Source organism: Elephantulus edwardii, unplaced genomic scaffold (genome assembly GCF_000299155.1).
Source record: "Elephantulus edwardii isolate Elephantulus edwardi_28Jun2011 unplaced genomic scaffold, EleEdw1.0 scaffold00046, whole genome shotgun sequence".
Taxonomy (NCBI): Eukaryota; Metazoa; Chordata; class Mammalia; order Macroscelidea; family Macroscelididae; genus Elephantulus; species Elephantulus edwardii.
The window spans coordinates 14561301-14572453 of record NW_006399796.1 but is presented as its reverse complement, the minus strand read 5'-3'; positions in this window follow the sequence as shown (position 1 = coordinate 14572453).

Here is an 11153-nt window from a genome sequence, read left to right as displayed (position 1 = left end):
CTGGTGGATTCAAACCGTGAGCCTCTGGGATTGTAGTTGCAGCTCCTTGCCACTAGGCCACCAGAGCTCCCCTAAAATTGGCTTTTCAAAGCTTCTACTAATTTTTCATGTTGTCAGTTGGAGAGACTAGGTGTAAATGGCTTTTAGTTTTGTTAAGAAAAGTATTTTTATATATAATTTTTATGGAACAAAGGTCTGGAGAATCTAAATTGCTTTCTTTATTGTGGGCAAGGGTGATCTTTGGAGATTATTTTTGCCTTTAGGAAAAGGTTTTTCTTCCTTGATTTAGATTTAAATGGCATCATCTCTGAAAAATATCATCAATAACCTATGTTACGCAGATGACAAAACCTTGCTTGCTGAAAGTGAGAAGGACTTGAAGCACTTGTTGCAGAAGATCAAGGAATGCAGCCTTTGGTATGGATTGCATTTCAAAGTCAAGATGACAAAGATTCTTACCACTGGAATGATAGGCAACATCATGATAGATTGAGAAGAGATTGAAACTGTCAACAGCTTCATCTTGCTTGGATACACAATTAGCACTTTTGGTACCATCAGTCAGGAGATAAGGACTGGGAAAATCTGCAATTAGATATCTCTTCAAATTACTGAGGAGTAATGATGTCAGTTTGAGAACTAAGGTGCGTCTGAGTCAGGTCACAGTCTCTGCTTACTTGCTATGAATCTGAGAGCTGGACAATGGATAAAAGATTTGATGCCTTTGAGCTGTAGTGTTGAAGAAGAGCACTGAACATCCCACGGATGGCCAAGTGAATAAATGGATATATCTTGGAGAGGGTGCAGCCAGTGTGCTCTTTGGAAGCAAAAATAATGAGGCAACATACTTTGAGCATGTTGCTAGTAGGGGCTGTTCCTCAGAGAAGGACACAAAGGTTAGAAAGGTGGAGGGTCAGTGAAGGAGAGGAAGACCCTCAACTACATGGATTGACATGTGACTGCTGCAATGGGCTCTTGTGTGTCAGGAAGACTGAGAATGGAGGGGGATAGAACAAGGTTCAAATCTTTTTTTCAGAGGGTCACTATGAGTCACACTAGACTCAATGACACCTAACAACAACAACAACATATTTGTAGGGGTGTATGTGTATGAGATTTGCTTATACAACCTACTAAACTCACTGCCATCAAGTCTATTCTGATTGAGTGGCTTTTTAGAACAATGCAGAACTGCCCAAAGGGTTCCCAGGGCTCGAAATCTTTACAGAGGGCAACTGTACCATCTTTCTCTGAAGTGGTTAGTGAATTCTAACTACAAACCATTTGGTTAGCTGTCCAACATTATGCCACCAGAGCTCCTCAGAGTTTCTCAGAGAAGACAAGAAACCCATAGACACAGTCATAACTTCTCACAGTAGCAGAGTACGGTTGTCTAAAAGAATGTAGGGTTCCCAAGTGTCCCTGGACTCTTTAGACAAGCCCTTCTGAGATATTTCTGGACTGAATATTTTAGAAAATGTCCTGTAGGTTATTGTTGGGTTCTAGAGTGGCCTTCCATACCTATTCAAGCTGTATAGTTAGCAAGTCATTTAAAAGGCTGGATTTATGAAGAAGAATGTGGCATCTAGATTAGAGGAAGACTCATCAACAATCTACATTATGCAGATGCTATAGCCTAGCTGGCTGAAAGCAAGGTAGAATTGAGATGCTTGCTGCAGAAGTTTGAGGACCAGGGCCTTCAATATGGATTACATCTTAAATATCAAGAAGACAAAATTCTCACCGCTGGGCCAATAAGTAACATCATGATAGATGGAGAAAAGGTTTAAATGTCAGCAGTTTAATCTTACTTGGATCCACAATCAACACCCTTGGTACTAGTAGTCAGGAAATAAGATGTTGTATAACTTTAGTTAAATTTGTTGTCAGGGACTTCTTAAAGAGCAATGTAGTTGGTTTAAACACTTAAGTACACCTGAGTCAAATCAGTCTTTGCAATCATTTGTTATCCGTCTGAGAACTAGAATAAGGATAACTTATAAGGAATAATGAAAAATCAATGCCTTTGAGCTGTGGTGTTGGAGAAGAGTATTGACTGTCCTGTGGACTGCCAAAAGGACAAACAGATATATCTTGGAGAAAGTGCAGCCAGAGTCCTCCTTACAGGTAAGGATGGTGAAGCTTCAGCTCACATACCTTGAGTATGTTGTTAGAAGAGGCTTCTCCTCGAAAGGGACATCATGTTTGGAAAGGTGGAGGGTCTGCGAAGGAGAAGAAGACACTCAATGACTTGGACTGGCACAGTGATTGCAGCCATGATTCAAGTGTGTCAGGGTTGAGGAGGATGGCATAAGAAAGGACAAGTTTCAGATCTGTTATTCATAAAGTCACTATAAGTTATACTCAAATCAAGGGTACATAATACCAATAACATGGTGATCTGGTGTAAGGAGTTGTGATGCCAATCCAAAGACAAATAGTTTGAGTCCACTTAACTGTTGTGAGAGAAAAAGATAGGCAATTCCCTCCCATGCAAATCAATTTACAGCTTCTGAAAACCTCCTGGAGGATTACCCATTAGTCATTTCTGCCTCAATAGCACATAAAAACAACATGCATTGTTCTAGGGAGTTCTGGTAGACCGTAAAGAGTTTCACTGCCTACTCAAAGGCAGTGAACCACCTCCCTGGTGATTCAAATTTGCCAGCAGCTCTGCTGGGAGAAAAAGATGAGTAGTTGCCTCCTGTTATGATATATAGCTTCAGAAACAGAACAGAGGGGCAGCTATGAGTTGGAACTAACTTAGTAACAGTGAGTTTGAGTTTTTTATAAGAGTGGCTTGTCCTCATAAGGTTGATGTCACCCTCTAGTCACCTATGACACAAAGTGACCCAATGAACAACAGTTCTGAACCTTGCCCTATCATGTACCATCTTCACTATCTCCTAGTAAGGGGAGAGTCAATATACCAGAGAGAAGCTAGACATTATGTTTAAGAGTGGGATTTCCTTAAAGGACAGGGTGAAGATGTATAATGTCTATTGTAACATATGCATACCATGAAAAACTGAAGAAAAGACATCCTTTTCCCCTAAAAAAATGGAGAAAGAGCAAAGCCCAAAGAAAGAAAACAATGCCAGGACCAGTGTGTGTGCTAATACTCATAAAATACTTGTTTTTATTTGCTGCAGAAGATCAAGGACTCAACAGCAAGAAGACAAAGATTCTCACCACTGGGCCAATTGGCAGCACCATGATAGATAGAGAAGAGATTAATGTTGTTAACAATTAATGGCTCCACCCACAATCAACACTCTTGGCACCAGCAGTCAGGAAATAAAAAGATGAATTGCATTGGGAAAATCTGTTGTCAGGGACCTCTCCCAAGTGCTGAAGAGCAACAATGTCAGTGTTAACACTAAGGGGTGCTTGATTCTGTCCATAATCTTCATAATTACTTGCTAAGCTGGACAATAACTAAGAATGACAGAAGAAGAATTGATGCCTTCAAGTTGTGGTTGCTGGAGAAGAGTCTTGAACATACTGTGGACTGCCAAGAAAACAAATAAGTCTGTCTTGGAGAAAAGTGAAACTAATTTTTTTTAAGGCTAAGATTTTGAAGTTCTGTGTCACATACAGTACTTGGAGAAGGACATCATGCTCAGAAAGGTGGAGGGACGGTGCAGGAGAGGAAGATCCCAGATGAGATGGATTGATACAGTAACTGGGGCAATGGGTGTAGGTGTGTCAGAATCAGTGAGACTGGCTCAGGACAGGGCAGGGTTCAGAGCTAGGGTCGCTATGGGTCACAGGAGACTCAATAGCACATAACAACAACAACATGACTCAGAACTCAGTCAGATTGAGCATCTGTTTAGTTTTATTTCCTTGTAATTCTTTTGGTTCTTCTGAAGCCTTCACTGGAGTTGAGAGAGAATTAGGGAGTGGGGCAGCTTGGGGCCAGATACAGGTTCTAGCAGACAAATATGAGAATCGTCAAAGCTTCCCAGAGTGACCAGCAACAGATTGTAGAAGTTAGGCAAAAGCAGGGAATTGCTATGCAATGTGAATTTTACAAAATTAAACATGGTATCTACTTCTCCCTTAGACATGTCAGAAGAAGGTGATCTTTAAAGTAGGAGGGCAAGGAGTTACACTTCCTTGACAGCGAGATAACTGTCAATTCCCTATACTCTGGTGACTTGTGTTTCCTGTAATGCTGAAGGCTATTCATCAGTATTTCAAGTCCCAGTTGGGTCAGCCATGGTAGGCAGGTTCCAGTGGAGCTTTCTGACTAAGGCCAAAAAGCAGGATTAGCGTGTAACTCTGACTCATAGTGACCCTCCACCAGGTTATCAAGGCTGTAAATATCAAGGAGAGAAAATCGTCCATCTTATCGCTACAGAGTCATTGGTAGATTTAAACAACAAGAGACATTCACCTTTTGGCTATCAGTGCAGCTTCTTATGGACTGGCCCTCGAGAGCTCTCTTCTGAAATATTGATTGCCATTAAGTTGGAACTGACTCATAGCTGATCCTGCAGAAGGTTTTCAGAGGCTCAGAATCACACAGGAGGAGACTGACCCTCTTCCTCTCTCAGAACAGCCAGTGGATTCAAACTGTCTGTCCTTCGGTTTGGAAGTGAAGCTCTTTACACACTAGGCCACTAGCGCTCCCTTGTGAAAGAACACCCCCGTGAAAACACTATGAATAGCAACACAATATTTCCCCTATATTATAGTGGAAAGTGAGCCCTTTAGGTTGTAAATCATTCAAAGTACAACCAGGGAAGAACTCTTTCTTCAAAGAAGAGTCCACTTTAGTGACATGCATGGAATAGAGCTTTCACTCAAAGAAAGATGTCATTTTCTGATATGGCAAGATTCAAACTGAGGAGAAAAAGCTGGAAACAATGGGGCTTGGTGTGTTGGAATTGGTGAGACTGGCTCAGGATAGGGAAGGGTTCAGAGCTGCTGTACATAGTGTTGTTATACATATCAGGTGGTACAATGGCGCATAACAATAATAACATACTATGACAAGTTTGGAAGCAGGAGTGGCATCCACTTCCTAAACAACACACCTCCAGAGACTCTATGAACTTTGATAAATGTCAATAGTTGTAGAGAGGCTTTAGGCCTTTTGTTCTTAGGGTCACTATGAGAGTTGCTCGACTCAAAAGCAATCAACAACAACAAACTAGGAAAATACAAAATGGTCAAAACCTATATAGAACATATAGAGATCAATATCCTAGACATTAATGAGCTGAAATGGACTAGTGTTGGTCATTTTGAGTCAGACAATCAAATGAGAACTATGTAGAACAGACCATCAATTGCACATATAAGGCTCTAGGAACTGGCAGAAAATCATTTGAGGTGTCTTAATAAACACAACCATTGTTGTTATGTGCCATGGAGTTGTCTGAAACCCATAGTGACCCTATGCACAATAGCCCTAAACCCTGCTCTATCCTTCGTCAATCTTATTGTCTCTGACGCATCCACCTCCATTACCCCAGTTACTAAATCAATCCGTCTCACAGAAGGTCTTCATTTCTCGTGCTGTCCCTCCACCCTCCCAAGCATGATGTCCCTCTCCAAGGACTTGTCTTGTCTCGTAACATGTCCAAAGTATGTCAGACAAAGCTTCAGAATCTTTGCCTCCAAGGAGCAATCTGGTCTTACCCTCTCTAGGATGAATCTGCTTGTTCTCTTATCAGACCATGATATATTCAATACTCTTCTCCCAGCACAACAAACAGCTCAAAGGCATCATTTCTCCTTTTATTGTCCCTTGTCATTGTCCATCTTCTGATGCATAGAAAGTAATTGCAAAGACTATAGCCTGAATCAGGTGTACCTTAGTCTCCAGAGACCGACATCATTGCTCTCTTTGGAGAGGTCTCTGACAGCAGACTTTCCCAATGCAATTCGTCTTTTAATTTCCTGGTTGCTGGTAATCAAGAATATTGGTTGTGGAGTCAAGCAAAGTAAATGTTAACAATCTCAATCTCTTCACTATCCTTGACCTTCTGCAACAAGCACTTCAGATCCTTCTTCGTTTCAGCAAGCAGGGTTTTTGTCAACTGCATAACGCAGATTGCTGATGAATCTCCCTCCAATCCTGATGCCACATTTCTCCTCATAAAGTCCAGCCTCCCAGATAATCTGTTCTGCATATCGATTGAAAAGGTAAGGAGATAGGACACATCCCTGGTGCACACCCTTCCCAATTTTGAAGCATGAACTATTTCCTTGCTCTGTTTTGACAATGCCTCCTGGTCCAAGTACAGGTTTCACATAAGCACCATCAATTGTTCTGGGATTTCCATTCTTCTCAGACATACATAAATTTCTACTTAAGTCAAGAAATTTAGAAGGCACCTTCCTCACCAACTAACTGGAAGAGATTATTTGTGCCCATCTGTGGAATTTATCTTTCAATATGACTTTTACTAGCCATTATTTTACTTTGCTATATACATAGGCTAGAATATGCAAGTAAGACATGTTAGCCTATCCATAAGGGGATTGGCTCTCTACCATTCCACAAGAGGACTGGCCTGTCTCAACAATCTACAAGAAGACTGGCTAGTCTCACAATTGACTTGAACAAAACAATAGCAAGAGATAGATCTTCTGGCTCCATTGAAGAGAATGCAAGGCAGTGTAGGACGCCCTTTCCACACCGGCTACACCTACAGCAACAACACCTATGGCTGAACTGGAGATCTGACATAAGATGGGACAACTGGGATTCAGAAGCCAATATTGGCATGACTGAAAACTTGAGAACACTGGGTGGGGGTGGTGGAGGGCTAGGCAGGGAGAAAAGTGCAACAATGAATGAATGGAAATCCAAAATCTCTGTAATTGTTCATTAAAATTATTAAAATACAAAAAAAAAACAAACCAAAAACCCACAAACCCTTGGGAACACAGGCCAAAAAACTGTGAGGCTTGAGGCGGGGCATGCGTGCACATTTCAGGGGCTGTCTTGACTGTATTTTGTTATTAATCTGTATTACATCCTTTTGACTTCTCCAAGGTGGTTGGTTCTCTTTGGTCTTTGAGCTATTGCATCCGATTTTTTACCCAGCAAAGCAGTAAGATTAGTGTTGAGATAAATAGAAAGAGGTACAGGAATGTGGGGGGGGGCATGTCTGACCTCATGGGAATTGGTTTTGTGTTATTTATACTGTTGACAGGGACATTTCCCATTTGTGCAGTTTGGTAAAGGTCAAATATGGATGTCTCCACTTGGCCCTTTGCTCTTTTTAACACCATCCCTAAAAATGTTGACCCAGCAGAATATGGAAATCATCAAACAATATCATGACTATTATATGCAAATAAAACCTTGCTAAAGATTATTTTTTAAATGGCCAGAGCAGTACGGTCCAACTCTGCCCAGTATTATAGTAACAATGAGGAGAAATAGGAGGAGGATTAAGGAGCTGTCTTTCGGAGAAGGTGTAATGGCTGAATCTAGTTTATACTGGCAGAATAGTGATGGAAAATTCCATTGAAGTCCATGTTTTTGTTGTTAGTGCCATCTAATCAACTGCAACTCATAGTGGTTCTATGATCAACACATCTGAATCTTGTCCTATCTTGCACCATTCACATCATTTCTAACATACTCAAGCCCATTGTTACAGTTATTGTGTCAATCCACATTGTTGAGTGTCTTCCTCTCTTACTCTGACTCTATGACTCTCCCAGTATGATGTCTTCCAAAGACTAACCCCTCCTAACAATATACCGTGAGTGTGTATGAAACAAGTTTCACCATCTTTGTCTCTAAGGAGAACTCTGGTTGTACTTTCTCCAAGACAGGCTTATTTGTTCTTCGGTCAGTCCCTGGGATATTCAGTACTCTTCTTGAACACCACAACTCTTCTTTTGTCATCCTTATTCATTGTCCAGCTCCCAGCAGCATTGCAAGTAATTGAAAAGACCAGGGCCTGGATCAGGTGAACTTAGTCCTCCAACTGACATCATTGCTTCTTAGTAATTTGGAAAGGTCCTTGACTTTGGACTTTCCCAATCCAATGTGCCTCCTTATCTCCTGACTGATGGTACCAAGGGTGTTGGTTGTTAATCCAAGTAAGATGAAGTCTTTCACAATTTCAATCTTCTCCATCCGTCATGATGTTGCCTATTGGCTCGATGGTGAGAATTTTTGTTTTCTTGATGTTGAGATGCAATCCATAGTGAAGACTGTAGGTTCTTTTCTTCTGTAGCAAGCACTTCAAGTACTCCTCACTTGCAGCAAACTAGGTTGTGTTAGCTGCATAACGAAGATTGTTTATGTTTGCCTCTGATCCTGATGCCACGTTCTTCTTCATAGAGTCCAGTTGTTCAAAAATTTTTTTCAGCATACAAATAGAATAAGAGAGAGGATACAACCCTGACACACACTTTTCTTTATTTTAAACCATTTAATGTTCCCTTTTATTGTTTGTACAATAGCCCTTTGGTCTAAATATAGGTTTTTCATGAGCACAGTGTTCTGGGATTTACATTCTTCTTAATAGTAGCCATAATTTGTTATGATCCACATAGTCAAATACCTCTACATAGTCAACAAAGTACAAATAGATATTCTTCTGGTATTCTCTATTTTGAACCAGGATCCCTCTGACATCAGCAATTGCATTACTGGCACCACAACCTTTTCTAAACCTAGCTTGAAGTTTTGGCAGTTCTCTGTCAATGTTTAATGTTTCTGACAAGTTATAACCATTTTTTAATGGTCTTCAGCAATATTTTGCTTGCATATGATGTTAATGGTATTGTTCAATAATTTACACATTCTGTTGAGTCACCCCTCTTGAGAAAGGAAACAAATACAGACCTCTTCTACTTAGCCAGACAGTTGTCCTCTATATTTCCTGGCATAAACTGGTGAGCACATTCAGGGCGGCACCTGTTGTTAGAAACAGGTTAATTGGTATTCCGTAAGTTTCTGGGGCCTTTTTTAGCCAATGTCTTCAGTACAGCTTGAAATTCTTCCTTTATTTCCATTGGTTCTTGATTATATGGTACTTTCTGAAATAGTTCAGTATTGACCAATTCTTTTTGGCATAGTGACTCTGTGTATTCCCTCTATCTTCTTTTAATGTTTCCTATATCATTCAAGGTTTTTACCATAGCATTTCTCAATATAACTCGAGGCTTGAATTAGTTTTTCAGTTATATCAACTTGAGTAATACCAAGTGAGTTTTTCCCTTTTTACTCTCCAATTCCAGCTCTCTGAAGAGAGCTTTTCTTCTTGAGCTACTCTTTGAAATCTTCTGATCACCTTTTTTGTTGTTGTTGTTGTTGTTGTTGTTTTTAGCTCAATGTTTCTTCCCATTGTTTTTGCTTCTTGCAATTTTCAGAGTCTCTTCTGACATGCGTTTTGGTTTTTTTTCTTTATCATCTTTCTTTATAATGATCTTTTGAATGACTGATTGATTAAGTATGGAGAAAGAACACAACCCTGATGCATACATTTCCTGATTTTAAACCATGCACTATTTCCTTGTTATGTTCAGGCAACAACTTCCTTTTTTTCTTCTTCTTCTTTCTTTCTTTTCTTTTTTTTTTTTTGGTCTATGTCTAGGTTTCACTTGAGCACAATTAAACATTCTGGGACTCGTGTTCTTTTCAATGTTAACCGTATTTAGTCATGATCCACACACTCATATGCCTTTATGTAGTCAATAAAACACAGTTATCCTTCTGATATACTCTGCTTTCAGCCAAGATTCATATGACATTCTTCTAAATCTAGCTTGAGTTTCTAGCATTTCCCTGTCAAGCGCTCTTCTAGCCATTTCCCCCCATAACTTCAGCAAAATCTTCCATATGTGTGATATTAATGACCTTGTTCAATAATTTCCACATTCTGTTGTATCACCCATGTGAAGTCCATAGGGAAGTGGGATTATTTCCATGTGAGAGATATGGCAGGGAAAGCTTTGTGGACAAAATAGAATTAGATTAGATTTTGAATGACTTAGGCAGTCAACATATGGTTATTTTTTAAGGTCGCTGAGTGATTTATCTTCTCAGATCAACATGTGGAAATCGGATATTAATGACATTATTCAATAATTTGACGAACAGGATAGGCTAAATATAATATACAAGGCACAGCCTATGTCAGGGAACTTTGGAAGGATGTGGTTGTGAAGAAAGGAGTGCCAGTTCCAGTGTGTAAGTGGTGATGGTTTGAGTATCAAGTGCAGTGAGGCATTTATTTGTTCTTTCAATCGCCAGGAAGCCAAACACCGTACCAATAACATTGATCTGCACTGAATGTGGATGTTGTTGTTATTGTTGTTATGTGCCGTCGAGTCGTTTGCAACTCATAGCGACCCTATGTACAACAGCCCTAAACCCTGCTCTATCCTGTGCCACTCTCATTGCCTCTGACACACCCATCCCGATTACCCCAATCACTGAATCAATCCACGCTTCTCCTCATAGAGCCCAGCCTCTCGGATAATCTGCTCTCCATACAGGTTGAAAAGGTATGGAGACAGGATGCATCCCTGGCGTACACCCTTCCCAATTTTGAACCACGCAGTGTTGCCCTGCTCTGTTCTGACGACTGTCTCTTGGTCCAAGTATAGGTTTCGCATTAGCACAATTAAATGTTCTGGGATTCCCATTCTTCTCAGAGTCAGCCACAGTTTGTTATGATCCACGCAGTCAAATGCCTTTGCATAATCAATGAAACACAGATAGACATAGCCCTTATATAACATTATGCGGGGGTGTTTAGATCATGAATGGTTTTTGAGTAGGATAATGAAGGGATCACAGGGCACTTTAGCATGATTACTCTAGCTGCAGCATGCAGGTTGACTGAGTTTCTTTAACCTATTTACAGGAGGCAGAGGACGAACCAAGAGGTTCTTTTTAACAAACTTAGTGTGAAAAGAGTATTTTCTCAGAGGAATGCAAGGAGTGATTCCTATTTAGGATACCACCTTCCAACTTCCAGAACCGTGAATGACCGAACAGCCTTGATGTGTGGGAGGTAGGAGCTGTGGAAGCGTAAAGGTATTATTTACAACCCAAACAACAGAAAGCATAAAGAGGCCATTAGTTATTAGCTGGCAGTATTTAGAGTATACAGAGTCATTGTACCAAAAGGAATTGGTGGACACAGAAGAATTTCATGAAACAA